Source organism: Cupressus sempervirens, chromosome 4 (genome assembly GCF_028749045.1).
Source record: "Cupressus sempervirens isolate cs-2001-9-10 chromosome 4, ASM2874904v1, whole genome shotgun sequence".
NCBI classification, from domain to species: domain Eukaryota; kingdom Viridiplantae; phylum Streptophyta; class Pinopsida; order Cupressales; family Cupressaceae; genus Cupressus; species Cupressus sempervirens.
Genome location: NC_143121.1, coordinates 239759505 through 239778238, shown reverse-complemented (window position 1 = coordinate 239778238; position 18734 = coordinate 239759505). Strand labels below are relative to the sequence as shown.

Sequence of the window (18734 nt, the reverse complement as noted above, 5' to 3'; positions counted from 1 at the left end):
CCTATTGTAGTATATTTGCAAATGCACTGAGATAAATTGTCACTCTATTGCATTTCAAGCTCTTTTAAAGCTTTTTATTTTGTTGTACTCACACTACATTATAAAGTGTCTTGGGGGATTTCATGTTGACCATATTTTCCATCTTCCTTTGTCAAGTGATTTTTTGTTCCATGACATTAGTGTCATTATGTGTCGATGGCATGTGTCATTATAGGTGTTTGTACTTCTTTTTCACTCTCGATGTTCTTGGTTCTTCTTTCTACAGGAGATATTGCATTTAGTTTCAGTGTCTTACCTCTGAGCATTATAAGGGGGTTATATTGGTTTTGTTTCTTTCTTAGTTCGATGGAGTGAGCTATGTATTCAATATTTGATTCTATGTACTAGGAGATTGTAGTGGCTTGATACATATGCATTTCGATGAGATGGATCATTTACCATATAGACACTCTTTCATTCCTATTTTTGGAAGCCAAGAAGATACCTTCCATCTTCAATTAATCAGCTCTTTAGACTTAGTCTTCTCTACCTAGTCATTTTCAAGATATGGTGGAGGTTCCTTAGATCAACAGTTTGGCAATGTTTGCAACTTCATGCTTTAGTGGTGTTCTTCATGATCATCTTTTGTTCCTATCTTCATCGAAATTTCCTAGTTTGGGGGCTTCTTCAATCCTTCACTAGTTCTTTGAGCATTATTTCCATTTCTTTTTGGAGTAGGGCTTTTCCCATGTGGTTTTCTCTATTTCTCCTATTTTTAGCAATTTGGTTGTTCTTGGGTACCTCATCAAGCTTTTTTGCTAGGACCCAAATTTACTTTTAGTAGTAGTTTCTAGGTTGTTAGCTACTCCCTAAGTCTACCTTAAGGGGGGTGTTAGAGTAATAAAGTTTTTTTCTTATTGATTAAGTCATATTGATTTAATTATTAAGGACCACTTAGTATCTCTCATTTACTTAAGCTAAACATTAGGCATATAATAATTAATTCTTTTATTAATTATTATCATGTAACCTAGGTTAGTTACTTGTTAGGTTTTTTATCTCCTTTATAAGGATGATATCTCTTTGTAATTATACATTGATTCACTTTTGATAATAGAAATATCTCTTTTTTCTCATCAAGAATGTCTCGTCTATGGATCTAAAAATTCTAGCCTCTATACCTTATGCTTCTCTCTTTTTGTGATAGATTTTTTTTTTTTGGATCGATAAACAGCTGAAGCCTAGATTTATTATTATTATTTGTTTGAATTAATTAATATTATATGTTAAAGGAAGGCAGATTCAAACCCAAGACCTCCCACATGAGAAGCTCGCAAGTTACCATTCCATTGTAGGCTTTTTCCTTTTTGTGATAGATATTTGCATGCATATGATTCTTGGGAGTTGTGGGGTTGATCCTTGATCAACTTCAACACAAATTATTGAGAGTCAATATTTTAAAAATATTAAATATCTCATACCAAAAGAGAGAATAAATTCTCTCTAAAATTGTAGTTGGAAACTACAAAACCTTTGTTTTCCCCCAAGGGGATACATATACAACATCAACAAGAATAGACACTCAAAGCTTAGATCTAGGTCAAGGGACTATCTTGACATTAGAAGATAACCACTTCCAAGTTTAAGCATAGCTAGTGGCATAAAGTCATCACTGCCATAATAATTAAAGAAAAAAATGAATTTCACAATGTTGGAAACTACAATTGGAGTAGTTGTTATGTTGTCATTGATGTCAAACCTACTGGAGAGACATTTACTAACAATGTAGAGTGCAATATCATTTGATTGTTGAAGATGATTTCAAAAAGAAGAGATCATGAGATGACTTCGTGAAAGGTTGAGTTGAGATGTGTTAAGAATCATGAAAATACAATGGTCACTTGGTAAGTTAGTCCTTAACAAGATAATTTGGTGTTCAATCAATACATGAAGTAAGAAGATAGTTGGATGAAGCTTAGAGTTGAAACAAATCAAAAGGATGACATTGATAGAGTATCGGCATTGGTTGGTCAATGAAAGAGATGAAGCAAAAGATTAAGGAACTTAAGTAGAAGTTGGACAAAATAGTTCAAGCTGAGTGTTAGTTATTGTCAAGAAAATATATGAAGAAGTGTTACTAGTAACCGAGCATAATAATGGCCAAGTAAGCATGTTGATGTTGAGTGAGAAAGTATAGTGTGTGTTGAGCTCCACAATAATGACTAAGTAAGAGAACACAATAATTATTGAGTGACAACAAAAGTTGCAGTTTGATAAAGAATTGGTTTTGACGCTAACATAGTTAGAATTTTGAGTTATTCAAAGCACGTGGAAGACACGAATTGATGAGTTGGAATATTTTGTTATGAAATCAAAGATAATGATTTGATCAAAATTTTCTAGAAGAGGCAAAAAAAAAGATGGAAAGATTCAATGAATCTGACCTAACTCTAAGATTAACAATGATGTTTAAGAGGAAAAAGATCAAAATTACCTATTTAAGGAGGCATAATAGATGTTTTCTAAGGTTGGCTCATTTTTTATTAGTGATCTTGAATATAATCTATGAAGAGGGGTGAATAGAAGAATAAAAGAGGTGAAGTTTCAAGAGTTTGATGAAGAGTAATTACTTTAGGTGGTGCCAAGAAAATCAATGATGGAGATGACAATGGAGGCTAGTCATTAAATTGGAAAATGAGGGAATGTAGATCTAAATTTTTGAAGTGAGTTGTACTTTATAGATCAAACCTACTATTACATTCTAATCATTGTATCAATCAAAATACTTTAATGAAGGTTGACCTAACAATCATTTTGTAAATTCTTTAATCAAGGTTGACCTAATAGTCATTTTGTAAATCCTTTAATCAAGGTGACATTCTAATGGAATGTTCCAAAGTCCTCTAACAAGGCCACTCCTAACAAGGTAATTAAATCCTTTAACAAGGTCACATTTAACAATGTGTTGCATAACTTTTAGTAGGGTTGGCTCTTAACCAAGCTCACTTCAGAAGACTGAAAAATTGGGTGCATGTTACTTGGTAGTTTTTCCCAAATTGAGTTTCCACATTAAATCTCAATGTCAAATATCTTTTTCCTATGTGGATGTTATTGTTATGCATGCTATATTTTGTAGTAGTTTATTTACTGTAGTCAACACATATAGAGATAGAGGTTTAAGATATTGCATGACATGTTAATTTGCTAATGATATACTATATAGACCGATTGGGTATCAGAAATTGATTAAGTTGTTTGAGGTTAGTAGAAGTTGAATTGGTACATCTAGACTTGAGGATAATCGACTCACCTCCCCCCCAACTTTCTCTCGATTATTCTAAATCTTTATAACAATTGGTATCAAAGTGTTGGTACTTGTAAGGAAAGACTTCAAGTATAGAGGAAGAAGAGATGCTAGAGACAACAGAGGTGATAAAGATAAAAGAGATTACAAGGATAAATGTAAGAAATCTTGCTATATTGTTGAAAAGGATGATTCTAACTGTAATTCTAATGATCTTGATGAAGAAGTTGTGTATGTTGCAATGAAAGATGATTTTGATGAAGATAAGAAAACTACATTGATTTCACATATGAGTAAGAATCATAGATGGATAATTGATAGTGATTGCTCACATCATATGGTTGGTGATACAAGTTTGAGAACCTAGATCATTATAATGGAGGTAGTGTTAAGTTTGGTAATAATGCACCATGTTATGTGAAAGGTAAAGGATCAATTAAATTGGATGATAAGATCAAATTTGATCATGCATATTGGGTTGATGGTTTGAAATATAACTCATTGACTTTGGCAGAGTTGATAAGTTCAAGCTACAGAGTTGATTTCTAGAACAAGAAGACAAAGATCTATGATGCTACTAGTGAACTAGTTGGAAGTGGAGAACAAACAAGAGGTAACTTGTTCTATCTAGACCTATCTAAAGATACTTGTCTATTTGCACAATGTGAAGATGTCTAGTTATGGTATAAGAGGCTACATCATTTGAACTTTGATAATTTGGTAAGAATTAGTAAGATGAAAAGCGTTAGAGGATTACCAAGACTAAACAAACTTGATGAAGTGATGTACAACAATGTCAAATGGGTAAAATGACAAAGTCTAGTTTCAAGAGAAAGACTTATTCTTCTAATGATATTTTGGATTTGTTTCATACTGACTTATGTGGTCCTATTGGAGTGCAAAGCTATTATTTCATTTTCTTTTTTGATGACTTTTCTAGAATGATGACTATGATGTTTCTTAGAGAAAAATATGGCGTATCTAAAATGTTTAAGTGGTACTTGGCTAGAGTTGAGAAAGAAATAGGAAAGGGTATGAAATGCTTAAATTTAGACAAAGGTGGTGAGTTCATCTCAGACGAGCTCAAAATATTTTTCTATGATAAAGGAATCAAGAGATAAATGAGTGCACCAAGGACTCCACCACATAATAATATAGTTAAGAGAAGGAATATATCGATTATGGATTGTGCAAGAACACTAATGATGGAGATGGATGTTTCACATAAATACTAGAGAGAGGTTGTAAGTACTACAATCTACACTCTGAAATGAGTACAAGTTAAGAAAGGAATAGACAAAATAAATTTTGAACTCTAGTATGGATATGCACCAAATGTGAATTATTTTAAATTTTTTGGAAGCAAGTGTTAAATATTGAAAGATGCAAGAAAAGATAAACTTGATGCAAAAAGTGATGAAGGTACATTCCTAGGTTTTATTCCACTAAGAGAAAAGCTTATAAGTGTTTGAATTCTAACACTAGCAAGATTGTGGAAAGTGCAAACATTAGAGTTGATAAATTTATGGAGAAAAATGAAGAAGAATGCAAGAAAGAACTTGAAGACTATAAAAAGTTTGTCTATATCTATGAAGGTGAACCTAGCACCTTACCTGAACTAGAAAAAGGTGTTTGCCAAGCATCCACAACTAGGCACTATTGAGGTTCTGCAATAAAGTTTTTTCTAGCACCAACAAACTGTTAAGCATTAGGCTACAGGAGTTAAGTCCCAGACAAAGATTGTTGACCATCAGACAAAGTATGTGAGAAGACATCATGCACTCGATCAAATCATTAGAGATAAAGATTTAGGAGTCATGAAAAGAAGAAGATTGAAGAATGATACATGCTTATTATGTGAGTTTGAGCCTAAATCTATCAAAGTTTCTTTGGAGAATGAAGATTAAATCAAGGCAATAAATGAAGAAATTGAGAAAATTGAGAAAAACAAGGCTTGAACATTGGTTCCCAAACCAAAGGATAAGAATGTGATTGGAACTAAGTGGGTTTTCATAAACAAGTTGAACGAGAAAGGTAAGGTCACAACAAATAAGGAAAGCCTAGTCTATAAGGGATGTGCACAAGAGGAAGGAGTTGACTATAGTGAAACTTCCACCTTAATTGCAAGGTTAGAAGGAGTGAGAACTTTACTTGCATATGCTTCTTACAAACGATTCAAGGTGTACCAAATAGATGTAAAATTTGCCTTTCTCAAGGAATTTTGGAGGAAGAGGTCTATATTGAACAACACAAAGGATTTTTTGATCCAAACAAAAAGAAATAGTATGTAAGTTACACAAAGCTTTATATGGTTTAAAGCAATCCCTTAGAGCATGATATAAAACAACTATTTGATGAAAGTTAGTTTTGCAAGAACTAGTGTCAATGGTAATCTATATCTAAAAAGTGAAGTTGAAAACAAGATATTGCTAGCTAAAAGTGTTGTGGATGATATCATATTTGGAGGAAATGATTCATTAAGCAAGTCATTTGTTGATCAAATGAAAAATGAGTTTGAGATGTCAATGTTTGGAGAGATTAAGTTCTTTGTTGGATTGCAAGTATATTAGATGAATAAACATATTTTCATTACCCAATCTAAGTATATCAAATAAATTTTGAAGACTTTTGGTATGGAAGAATCAAGACTAGTTGGAACACCTATGGTGACTGGACATAAACCATCAAAGAATGATGATTCTGATGAGGTGAATCAAACATTATACAAGTCAATGATTGGAAAACTACAATATGTTGTATGTAGCAAATATGGCATTGCATTAGCTATTGGTATTGTTGCTAGACTCTCTGCTAATCCCATAGAAAATCATATGATGGCAGGAAAGAGGATACTGAGATACCTAAAAGGAACATACGATTATGGACTATGGTACAAGAGAAGTAACACATTTGAATTGAAGGTTTATACAGATGTTGATTAGGCAGGAAATGTTGATGACAGAAAGAGTACAAGTGGAGGAGCTTTCTTGTTTGGAAGAAGATTGATTTCTTGGACAAGGAAAAAAATTATATTTCATAATCTATGGGAGAGGCTAAATATGTTGCTATAACAGTGAATTGTTCAAATATTGTATGGATCAAATAATTATTTAAAGGAATGAAGGAAGAGATCACTGAACCTATTGTGATATATTGTGATAACACAAGTGTTAGAAACATATCAAAGAACCGTATGATGCATACAAAGACTAAGCATATTGAGATCAAGTATCATTACTTGAGAGAGCTCGTACAAGACAAAGAAGTGAGATTGGAATATGTGAACACAAAAGAACAATTAGCTAACATATTCACTAACGCACTACCTAAGGATTCTTATGAGTATCTAAGAGATAAGTTAGGGATCATTCCCCTACCTAAAGCAAACTAAACAGAGATGTTGCATTGCATCAAATGTTTTAATCAGAATATCATATACATTGATGTAGGAGGTCACAATTTAGGAGCTACCTAAAGGTGTGAAAAGTAAGACACTAAACTATGACTAGATGAAGCTACAAAAAGTTATTATTGAGATGAGATTGTTAGATCAGTTAGATTAGTGGCATGAAGATATATGTGTATGGTTGATGTCTTTGGCATTGTTGCCAAAGAGGGAGAGATTAGCATGATTAAGTTAACATATAAGTTATCAGATAAAGAGGGAGATAATGCATGAGTTACCATACAAGTATACATAAATATGGAGAGAATGATTGGTGTCAAGAGGGAGACATATGTTAGCATACAAATTTGATGTGTTGCTACAGAGAAAGAGTATGTATTGTGCTGGTAGAGGGAGCATCTTGAGATTGCATGAAGGAGAATCAAAATGAAACTAAGAAAGAGAGAACACAAACACAGAGGGAGTTGATAGTACAATATTGGAGATTTTGGATTGCATGTTAACTAGAGTGGAGTTGTCATCAATTCTAAGAGGGAGGTTGTTGGAAACTACTATTAGAGCAATTGTTATATTGTCATTTATGTCAAAACTCTTGGTAAGATAGAATGTCAAACCTACTGGAGAGACATTTACTAATAGCGTGGAGTGTCATATCATTTTATTGATGAAGAGGATTTAAAAAGAAGAGATCATGAGATGAATTAGTGAAAGGTCAAGTTGAGATGTGTTAAGTATCATGAAAATACAATGGGCACTTGATAAGTTAATTCTTGACAAGCTAATGTGTTGTTCAATCAATACATGAAGTAAATAAGACAATTGGATGAAGCTTAGAGTTGAAACAAGTCAAAAGGATAAGCTTGACCAAGTATCAACATTGGTCAGACAATGAAGGAATTGAAGCAGAAGATTAAGGAACTTAAGTAGAAGCCGAACAAAATAGTTCAAGCTGAGTGTTTGTTAGTGCCAAGCAAATGGATGAAGAAGTGTTAGTAGTGACCAAGCATATTAATAGCCAAGCAAGCATGTTGATGCTAAGTGAGAAAGTATAGTGTGTGTCAAGCTACACAATAACGATCAAGCAGAAGAATACAATGATTGTTGAGTGACAAAAAAAGTTACAGTTTGAGAAAGAATTAATTTTTAAGCCAACACAGTTGGAATTATGAGTTAGTTAAAGTGCGTGGAAAATAAGGACTGATGAGATGGTGTATTTAATGCACAAGGAGAGTTTGTTATGTGATCAAAGGAAAGGATTTGATCAAAAGTTTTTAGAAGGAGAACAAAAAGATAGAAACAATCAATGAATCTAACCTAATTTGAGAGGAAAAAGATTGCAATTACCTATTTAAGGAGACATAAGAGATGTTTTCTAAGGCTCATTCATTCTTGATTGGTGATCCTAAGGAGAAGCTATGAAAAGCGGAACAATAGAGTTAAAGTTTGAAGAGTTTGATGAAGAGTGATTGCTTGAGGAGATGCCAAGCAAATCAGTGATAAAGATGACAATGAAGGCAAGTCAATGAACCAGTAGAGGAGGGAATCGAGATCTGAATTTGTGAAGTGAGTTGTACTTTGCATATCAAACCTACTATTACATTCTAATCATTGTATCAGTCAAAGTCCTTTAATCAAAGTTGACCTAACAATCATTTTGTAAATCCTTTAATCAAGGTGACATTCTAATGGAATATTATAAAGTCCTCTGACAAGGTGATTAAATCCTTTGATAGGGTCACATTTTACAACATGTTGCATAACCTTTGACAAAGTTGACTCTTAACTGAGTTCACTTCAAAAGAGTGAAAAATGGGAGCATGTTACTTGGTAGTTTTTCCCAAATTGGGTTGCCCCATTAAATCCTAATGTCAAAGTGTGATATTCATATGTGGATGTTATTGTTATGCTTGTTATATTTTACAATAGTTTATTTGTTGGCAATCGACACATATAGAGACAAAGAGTTAAGATATTGCATGAAATGTTAATTTGTTAATGATATGCCATATTGACCGAGTGGGTATTCGAGATTAATTTAGTTGTTTGAAGTTAGTAAAAGTTGAATTGGTACATCTAAACCTAAGGATAAGACAATGATGTTTGGTCAATTAAGTTGGTACTTGTTGAGAATTAGAAAAATACAAACAGAAACCAAAGAGTTCCAATACAAATTTGTCTCCTAATTTAATAGCATTGGTTCAAGTTTCATAAGCAATCAAAGTTACAGTAACTCTTATAACATATTTTTTGGTAGATTTCTAATATGAAGAAAATGTATACATACATTAATTTAAGTGAGAAAAGATGTTAGAAAAAAAAACATGCTCATATTTATTTATGGTATTTGACTAGTGACAAATAAATGACCTAAATTGTTTCATTGTGCATTTTATATCAAATTATGTGAGTACTGAATTAACTTTAGCTACAACTTTGGCGAGGAACTGAAATGACAGAAATAATTATTCTTTCACATGAAACAAACATAACTCACATAGCCCATATATTTAAATTTTAAAACAATCTACAACAAGAGGGTTGTCCCTATAGAACAAAACAATGGACAAACCTTCACATAGCCCATATTTTTAATATTAAAACAATCTAAAACAAGGGGGTTGTCCCTGTAGAACAAAACAATGGACAAACCATTCACATCAAATAATCAATAACTAAGCTACCAACACATTTACAATCCCATCACTTAATATCATAAATATAGTCCCTTAGAAATTGTACAAGCAAAACAAATTCACATGTCTAACATAGTAGCAAAATTATTGAAAGACAAAGTATTATTCATCTGAATAGTAGAAATCAACACGTATCAATTAGCACAAATAAACATGTCCCAATTATACCTACATAAAGCAAACCTATGATATTGATTTAAAAAGTAATTAAAGTTTACAACTTGACAACCAGTTCAAAGAGTAAGCAACTGAAACAGAAACTTAAAAACAACATAGCCCATGTTCATAGTTCCTTCAATTTTTGGGTCTAATTAACTAACATTATAGAATATATAATAATAATAGAATTGAAATATTTTTGTTGATTTCCCCGGACATGTAGGATCGAAGAATCTTTTCTTTATTTATATGCAGTTTACATAGCTGTTTCAAGTCAGAAGTCCATTTGAAAGGGCATTGTGAACCATTTGAATTGACTTATTCCAGTTGCCCATATAGGACTTTTAACATCAGATATATGTAACGTACGATCGACATAACTTACCCTTGTTTATGGTTAAAAACAATTACAGACACCATCCCATTTTTAAGGCTACTCAAGAAAAGGAGACAATCCTAATAAGACAGTCTTCTTATTAATTGGAAGAAGCTTCAAAAAAATTACGAAAGTATAGCTGAAACATCATGAAACGAACATATAAAAACGATTCTGATGCATCAGCTTAGAAGGAACACCTATATCAAACAGAGACAGCGCTGGACCAGCTGAAATGGAACAGCTACAGCGAACCACAACATTGCTGGATCAGCAAAAAGGGAACAGCCACATCAACAGACGGGATGCCAGCATCTATAAACTCAGCAAACTCAAAGAAGGTGGAAGCGTCTATACAAACCAGCCTTGCTAGAAATGATGAATCAGCACTGCTATATCCAGCACAAAAAACAGCTGTGCTGCAGGGCAGCAAGAATGAATACAAACCCAAACTGGACAGCATAAACCGGTAGCTGTGGAATCTTATTGCACAGAACAGTAACCTGAGAAGATTTTCCAGCTTGAGTTTTATTCCTCATCTTCAAAGGCTAGATTTTCACGGTAATCTTCCATTAACATTGTCAAACCCTTTCCCAGGCTCTCCAGTATTAAGTCTTCTCTTTTCCCATCTTCTCCTTCAGAGAAGAATTGCATTCCACCACTTCTAATCATTCTTCCTTTATCTATGTCTGCCTTTGCCGGACAACATCTCCACTCTGCACCATCACAACCATGGGGTGATTTTTGTGCAAAATGTTTCTACAGTTTTTGAGTGGTTAACGAGCCTGGTATTGAAAATCTCCTCGCCATGTCTTAAAGTGCTTATGTCTACACCCACTGAACTAATCTTACTCTCGAACCTCACCATAAAGCACAATATAATCCCTGAACACTGTTCAGCACAGTCCAATGTAGCATGCAGTAAATAATCACCATTAGTTTCCATCTTCTTTTCTAAGCACTCTGGAACCCTGTTTGCTGAAAAACTGAGCAACTCTAGAGAACGTGTTTCCTGTGATAACAGTAGAACATTAAGGTAAGCATAAATTGACCCTGAAATTTTGAAGATGTACACTGTAAACAAAGCTGAATGTCAATCAAAATGTAACTTTGTAGTTATGGATACAAGCCATTAATCAAAAGACAGAAATGTGGTCTACAGCATGGCTCCTCCTTTCCATGTTCGATATTCAAGTTGGATCCTTAAATATCCCATGTATGACATGAGACATTTCAAATTGAATTCCGGCTGCTTCTCTAATAAAACTGTTACGGGTGACTAGCTCAAATTAAGTAAGCTATCTCTCTAACCATTTGTCTAGCTCCTTTTTGCCCCATACTTCTAGAGGTTATTTTCAACGAAGAAATTCCAAGCTTGCTAACTATAGAATCTAGTGCCCTTGAACCATTTTAATTTTTTTTCTCTACGATATTCTGAAAGTAGCAGTCTAGCAACCAATCTGCGTAATTAAACTATAAGTAGTTCTAGCAGTTGATAAACAGAGTAAAAGGAAAATGAGAGATACCTTGATTAATTGGCGAGGTTTCAATATAGAGCTTCCTGAGCCAGCCAATCTGCAACCTGTAACATGCACTCTTCTTAAGGATTTCAGCCCTTCTATCCCTTGAATAGGCTTCACATTCCTACATTCTGATATTGAGAGCTCTTGCAATGACTGCAATGACCTAAAGTCGGGCAATTCAACAAAGTCCCCTGCAGTTGTGTATTCTCAGCAGCTTTAGCCTCTTCATATGTGACATGTTGGAGATTTTCTTTAGTCTCAAACAGTCTTGAATACGAACTTCAACGAGTTCCTTTGGAAGAGCTGGAAGTTTCAAAAATTCTGTACAGTGATGCAGATAAAGTTTGTTTAGGTGCAAAAGTGTGCCAAAAGTTGGTGGCAAAATAGACATTTTGTACGACTTTAGGTGCATGTTTTCTAAGGTAGAATCTCTAGTTTAAAAATATTGGAGATTTTTTTCTCACAACTCTAGAGTGAATCCTCCAGCTAGTAGCTACCGGATATGGTTAAGAGACACTTGGGCTTTTGCTCTTCGAAGGGTGGGGTGATTTATTCTGCTAGTGGGTGTTATCTCAATTTCTGGATGAATTAAGATACTACCTGGCTAATAACCCTATGATTCGGCCTGCAAACTCTTGTTAATTTCCTTGTCTAAGACTTCAAGCCCAGTTAAAAGTCTATATCAGAGCTTCCAATTGTGCCCCAAGGCTACATGGGTTTCTGCAACGAAAGTTAAGGCACCGCAATGAGTTTGACTTGTGAAAAATTGTGTGACCCAACTGATTGAACATTTCAACATTACAAACTCTGCAGGCAATCCAAAATGCATATATGATAAAACGGGTCAATCTGTAATTCATTGTGTATATTCCCGGATAAACCAGGGAGATCAAATAGGTCAATCAGGCTTTTCATAATATTTAACGTTTATCGGAATCAGAACCCCACGACAAGAAAAGGAATGATGGTTGACGGTGACACTGATAAAATTCAAAAACCGGCAGAGCGAAAGTACTAAACTTTGCTTGGGCGCCAAGTATAACCAAACAATAATGCAAATTATTATATTATTTCCTGAATTTTATCCTTATAGAAATACTTGTCTTTTCTTTAGGTGCATCCAGTTTCTGCAGTGTGCTCAATTGTATGCAAAAGGATGTAAGGCAAAGGTTTTCTAATTTTTCTTCCTGCATTATTTTTATTTTTTATAATATTTATTTGAAAGTCCATTTTGTTTTATTTTAATATGATCTACCTCATTGTACCTACCCTTGCCTACTATTAAGAATTCTCGCTAATCAAACCATGTTTCCAAGCTTCTATTTTTATGTTTTTTAATTGAAAAATTATATATTTATAAAAAGGAAAAATATAATATATTATAATTAACTAATATATTTATATTTTTAATAAATTATAAATAAAATATATTAACAAATATCAAGTTTGAAAATATATAGTCTATTTTTTAAGTAAAATGCATTAATAATATAAAGTCTAAAAAATCTCTTTTTCTTTAAATGTATTAATAGTTATCAAATTTGAATCATTTATTAGTGATATTTGATATAAACTTTTAATTAATTAATCATTTAGGGTGTTAGTTTTATGGTAGTGCTCCTTAACCTTAGGCAAACCATGAGATATGTAGTCTTCCTAATCATAGATGATAAAATCTTGTGATCACCCTTGAGCACACTACATATTATGTGCATCACATAATTCATTCTCTATTAGTGCAAGAATGGTCTTGCATATGTATGAATCAAAGCCTCTTAGTAAACCTCCAATCAACCTTATAGTTTTGGTACCACGAATAGGATCACACCTATTAATTACAAGTTACATTCATATAGGTCTTGCCCAATGTAATAGGTCTTGCCCAATTACATAATTGCAAGTTACATGAATTGCCCAAACATGGCTAGACCCAATTAAGGATTGAAATGACAAAGTTCATTTGTAACATGGAAAAGATCTATATAGGCCAACTAGCCAAATGTTAGGTGTACTAGGTTATCCCTAGAAGGGATTTGACCTAGCTACACATCAACACTCCCTCTTAGCTAGGGCGGATTCATTCTCAATATCCAAGTTACATAGTGGAAACCATCATGGATGCTCCCATGAAAATGCAAGTGAATGTAACCACCATCGGCTACTCCTAGAGGGTGGATCCATCATGGCTACTTCCATGAATTGTTACACAAGTATTGATCATATAAATATGATGATGTTCACCATGGATACTCCTAGAGGGTGATTAAACAAAAGTGCAACATCATGGAATTTCTTAATTTCAACTACAAGTTGATGGTTTTGACTTTGTATAGCAACGGATAAGGCACTAATTACTTAATTTCAATTGCAAGTTGATGGTTTATATAATTGCAAGATATATACATCAATCAAAATCAATTTTCCATTTTATGTAATGAAGAACTAAAGTTGTTGGTCAACCCTTATTTGTAATTGCTTTCCTATTGATTATAAAAAGCCATTGTACTCAAGAAGTTTATTAAAAATCTAAGAAGAAGATTATGACCATTTTTCTGATACGGGGGATAATCTTGAAGAGAAATATATCATAAAATTTTTCAGATAAATCCCTAAGGTTTTCCCACCTTGGCCTTGCAGAGCCTAAAGTGAAGGGAGTATTCGTATGCTCTATTGAAGTTGGTCTAGAAGCTAAGATTAATCACACTAAATATAAGATTTGGCTAATCCTTAGGTTTTTTTTTGTCTTATGTATTTTGGTATTGGGTTTAAGGTACCTAGTAGTCTAAAAAACAACCAACAGGACCAATTGTTATGTTGTCATTTATGTCAAACCTATTGATAAGACATAATGTCAAACCTACTGGAGAGACATTTACTAACAGTTTAGAGTGTCATATCATTTGATTGATGAAGGGGATTTGAAAAGAAGAGATCATGAGATGACCTAGTGAAAGGTTGAGTTGAGATGTGTTAAGTATCATGGAAATACAATGCACACTTGATAAGTTAATCCTTGACAAGATAATGTGTTGTTAAATCAATACATGAAGTAAAGAAGATAGATGGATGAAGCTTAGACTTGAAAAAAGTCAAAAGGATAAGCTTGATTGAGTATCAACATTGGTCAGTCAATGAAGGAGCTGAAGTAGAAGATTAAGGAACTTAATTGAAAGCCGAACAAATAGTTTGAGCCAAGTGTTAGTTATTGCTGAGAAAATGTATGAAGAAGTATTAGTAGGGACCGAGCATAGTAATGACCAAGTGAGTCTATTGATGTTGAGTGAGAAAGTAGAGTGTATGTTGAGCTACATAATAATGACCAAGTAGAAGAATACAATGATTTTCAAGTGACAAGAAAAGTTACAATTTGATAAAGAAATGATTTTGAAGCTGACATAGTTGGAATTTTGAGTTAGTCAAAGCATGTGGAAGATAAGGATTGATGAGCTAGTGTATTTGATGCACGAGGAGAGTTTTTTATGTAGTCAAAAGCAAGGATTTGATCAGAAGTTTCTAGAAGAAGAAGAACAAAAAGATGGAAAGAATTGATGAATCTGACCTAACCCTAAGATCAATAGTGATGTTTAAGAGGCAAAAGATCAAAATTAACTATTTAAGAAAACATAAGAGATGCTTTCTAAGGTTGGTTCATTCTTGAATGGTGATCTTAAGGAGAAGCTATGAAGAGCAGAACAATAGAGCTGAAGTGTGAAAGGTTTGATGAAGATTGATTGCTTGAGGAGATGCCATGTAGATCGGTGATGGAGATGACAATAGAGGCCAGTTAATGAACTCGTAGATGAGAAAATGGAGATCTGAATTTGTGAATTGAGTTGTACTATATAAATCAAACCTACTATTACATTCTAACCATTGTATAAGTAAAAATGCTTTAATCAAAGTTGACCTAACAGTCATTTTGTAAATCCTTTAATCAAGGTGACATTCTAATAGAATGTTCTAAAGTCCTCTAACAAGACAAATCCTAACAGGGTGATTAAATCCTTTAATAGGGTCACATTTAACAATGTGTTGTATAACCTTTAACAAAGTTGGCTTTTAACCAAGCTCACTTCAAAAGAGTGAAAAATTAGTAGCATGTTACTTAGTGGTTTTTCATAAATTGGGTTTACACGATAAATCCTTGTGTCAAAGTGTAATTTTCATGGGTGGATGTTATTGTTATGCATGCTATATTTTACAATAGTTTATTTACTGGCAATCGACACGTATAGAGATAGAGAGTTAAGATATTGCAAGAAATGTTAATTTTCTAATGATATGCTATATATAGACCGAGAGAGTATTTAGATTGATCAAGTTCTATGAAGTTAGTAAAAGTTGAATTGGTACATCTAGACTTGAGGGCAAGACAATGTTGTTTGGTTAATCAAGTTGGTACTTACTTGAAGTAAGAAAATACAAGCAAAAACCAAGGAGTTCCAATACAAGTTTGTCTCCTAATTTAATAGCATTGATTCAAGTTTCATAAGAAATCAAAGTTGTAGTAACAATGATGCTATTGGACATCTATTTAACTCTTTAAATGTACATTTGAATATATATATATATATATATATATATATATATATATATATATATATATATATATATATATATATATATATATATATATATATATATATATATATATATATATATATATATATATATAGAAGATTGAGTAAATAATAAGATGTTATCACATTCAATACATAAGCATACAAAAACAAAAGATTTGCATGTATTACTCCTATAATATATTTTGTGGTAGATTTCTATGAAGACATAAGCATACAAAAACAAAAGATTTGCATGTATTACTCCTATAATATATTTTTTGGTAGAGTTTTATGAAGAAAATGTCTACATACATTTATTGAAGTGAGAAAAGATGTTAGGCAAAAAAACATACTCATGTCTATTTGTAGTATTTGACTAGTGACAACCTGAAACAAGGGTGTTGTCCTTGTAGAACAAAATAATGGACAAACCATTCACAATAGATAATTAGCAACTAAGCTACCAACACATTTACAACCCCATCCCTTAATATCATAAACATAGTCCCCAGAACTTGTACAACCAAAACAACTTCACATCTAACATAGTAGCAAAATTACTATGAGACAAAGTATTGTTCATCTAAATAGTAGAAATAGACATGTACCAATTAGCACAAATAAACATGTCCCAATTATACCTACTTAAAGAAAACCTATAATATGGACTTACAAAGTAATTAAAGTTTCCAAGGGCTCTTGACTACCAATTCAAAGAGTAACCAACTGAAACAGAAATAAAAAATAACATAGCCCAAGTTCATAGTTCCTTCAATTTTTAGTCCTTGCGGTAAGGTGGGAGACTATAGTTTTCAATGGTTTTTTCAGCATTACTTGGCTCTTGGAAAATGTGTAGTATGCAAAAATCTTTGCCTAAATATATTGTTCTACCATAATTTGAAATTTCACTGACATCAGTAATTAATAATTTCCTTTTTTTCTATTGGCTGAGGCTGTTTTCCTGGTAGTATTTTCCTTTTTTAATGGGAATTTTTAAAAAGATGTTTAAGAGTTGCAACTGGCATTTTTTTACCATAGCAACGTGGCAAGGATGCATAGCATTGGATTTTTCATTTTGTATACTCCTAGACAAATGTCAATGTAATTACTAAAGAGGAAGACAAGTGGTTTAACAAGATTTATTTGCATGCAGCTATGTGGAAGTAGATTGAAGAGTTTTTTTTTTATCAATTCTTGTGCCAATACTTTATAAAATAGGAAGACATTTTCAATTATTCCCATTAAAGCATTATGTTGAGGCAGAAACTTCAGTGGTCTTTCAGTTGATTTTTGTGTAAGTTTGAAATTAAAATAAATTTGTTCATGTTTGCATCTAATTCATTCAATTACTATTGTTTTTTTCCTTTTTTATAGATGAGATTCATGCCTTCCTAATGAAGTATTCTCTCAAGGTGTACACTGTGCAGGGAGTGTGTCTCTTATTGGTAGAACCAATTTTCTCCTTAATTTTGTGGGGAAGAGGGCAACTTATAGTGCTCTAAGGTCGGCTCTATTATTTTTATAATATCTTTTAATTTTTATAAGATCTCATTCAATCCAAAACTAAGCTAGTATTCTGTTACAAATACCAAGATTTTTTCAATCATTTACAATACCCAGTGATTTCTCTTCTTAACCTTTGGCTTGTTGTTAGTTGTAGTTTAGCTAATTTGCTTTGATAGTGTTAATTGGTATTGAGCCTTCATAAAAAAATATGTAGTGTGACTCTCTTGTGATTGTTGCATTCCCTAAGACTTTATTTCCTCTTTTAAAAATCTTCATATGCCTTTCTGTCTTGAGATGATTTTACGTCTTTTAACACATGTATTCCAGATTTTATGTGCTCTGATTGTAATTATCATTAACAATTCCAACATGAAGCTCCTTTGAATATTACCAGTAATGTAAATGATATTGTCTTGTATTAAATGTGTAAGATTGTCAAAAAAAAATTAGCACAAGGACACTCCATATATGCCCAATTTTATTCTACACATGTCATTTTCCATTTAATGTGCATGCCCAAGACACCTATCATCTCTGGACAATTTGTTTATCTTAATTTTGTAGCTCATTTTCTTTATGAATCCTATGTGGGTGTGAGAATTTTCAAAATTTTAAGTTGTTTTGCTCATGATCTTTTATGGAGCCTATTGTGGTCTATAATTTTTTTCAATACAACAAAATCACTACCTATAATGTTTTTGATAGGAAATCCTATATATTTTATATTTCATGAGTTTTCCTTTTGCCTTTTTCTAGGATTTGATGGTTTAGCATGTCCACAATACACACTACAAGCTGCCCTCTAATTGAGATTTTCTTTTAGAGAAGCAATTAATATGCTACAACTAGATTTACAAGAAAATGATACAGAAGCTTGCAAGCCATTTAGAGAAATGTAGATATCTCATATTGAGGGCAATTTCAACTTCAATTAGGAGAGATGTTGATGTATTTCTTCCAAATTGTAAGTTCAATGATTTCTTGCCCCATTATCAAGCTATAAGAATAGATATCCTAAAGACAAGTCTTATAAACAAGGATATGTTTTTCCATGTTGCTCATAAGTACTTTGCATCACAAGTTTTAGTGACGCATTGAAACACACTATGTGTTGCATCATAGTTATTGGCTTGCCTGAATAATTTGTTAATTATTGATTATTTGTGGGTGGTTTTATTCACATTTGGCATTATTTCCATCTCATACGAAGGATTCAGATTTTGAAA

The 18734-nt window shown here is 32.7% G+C and overlaps 1 long non-coding RNA gene across 1 annotated transcript; it reads right to left on the bottom strand.

Moving 5' to 3' along the window:
• Positions 1-9766: 9766 nt before the first annotated feature.
• Positions 9767-12076, bottom strand: LOC149560894 (uncharacterized). Its single transcript, XR_016363731.1, has 2 exons — positions 11444-12076; positions 9767-10929 (listed from the first exon to the last, which is right to left on the bottom strand). It is a non-coding gene; the product is annotated as an uncharacterized LOC149560894 (long non-coding RNA).
• Positions 12077-18734: the final 6658 nt, after the last annotated feature.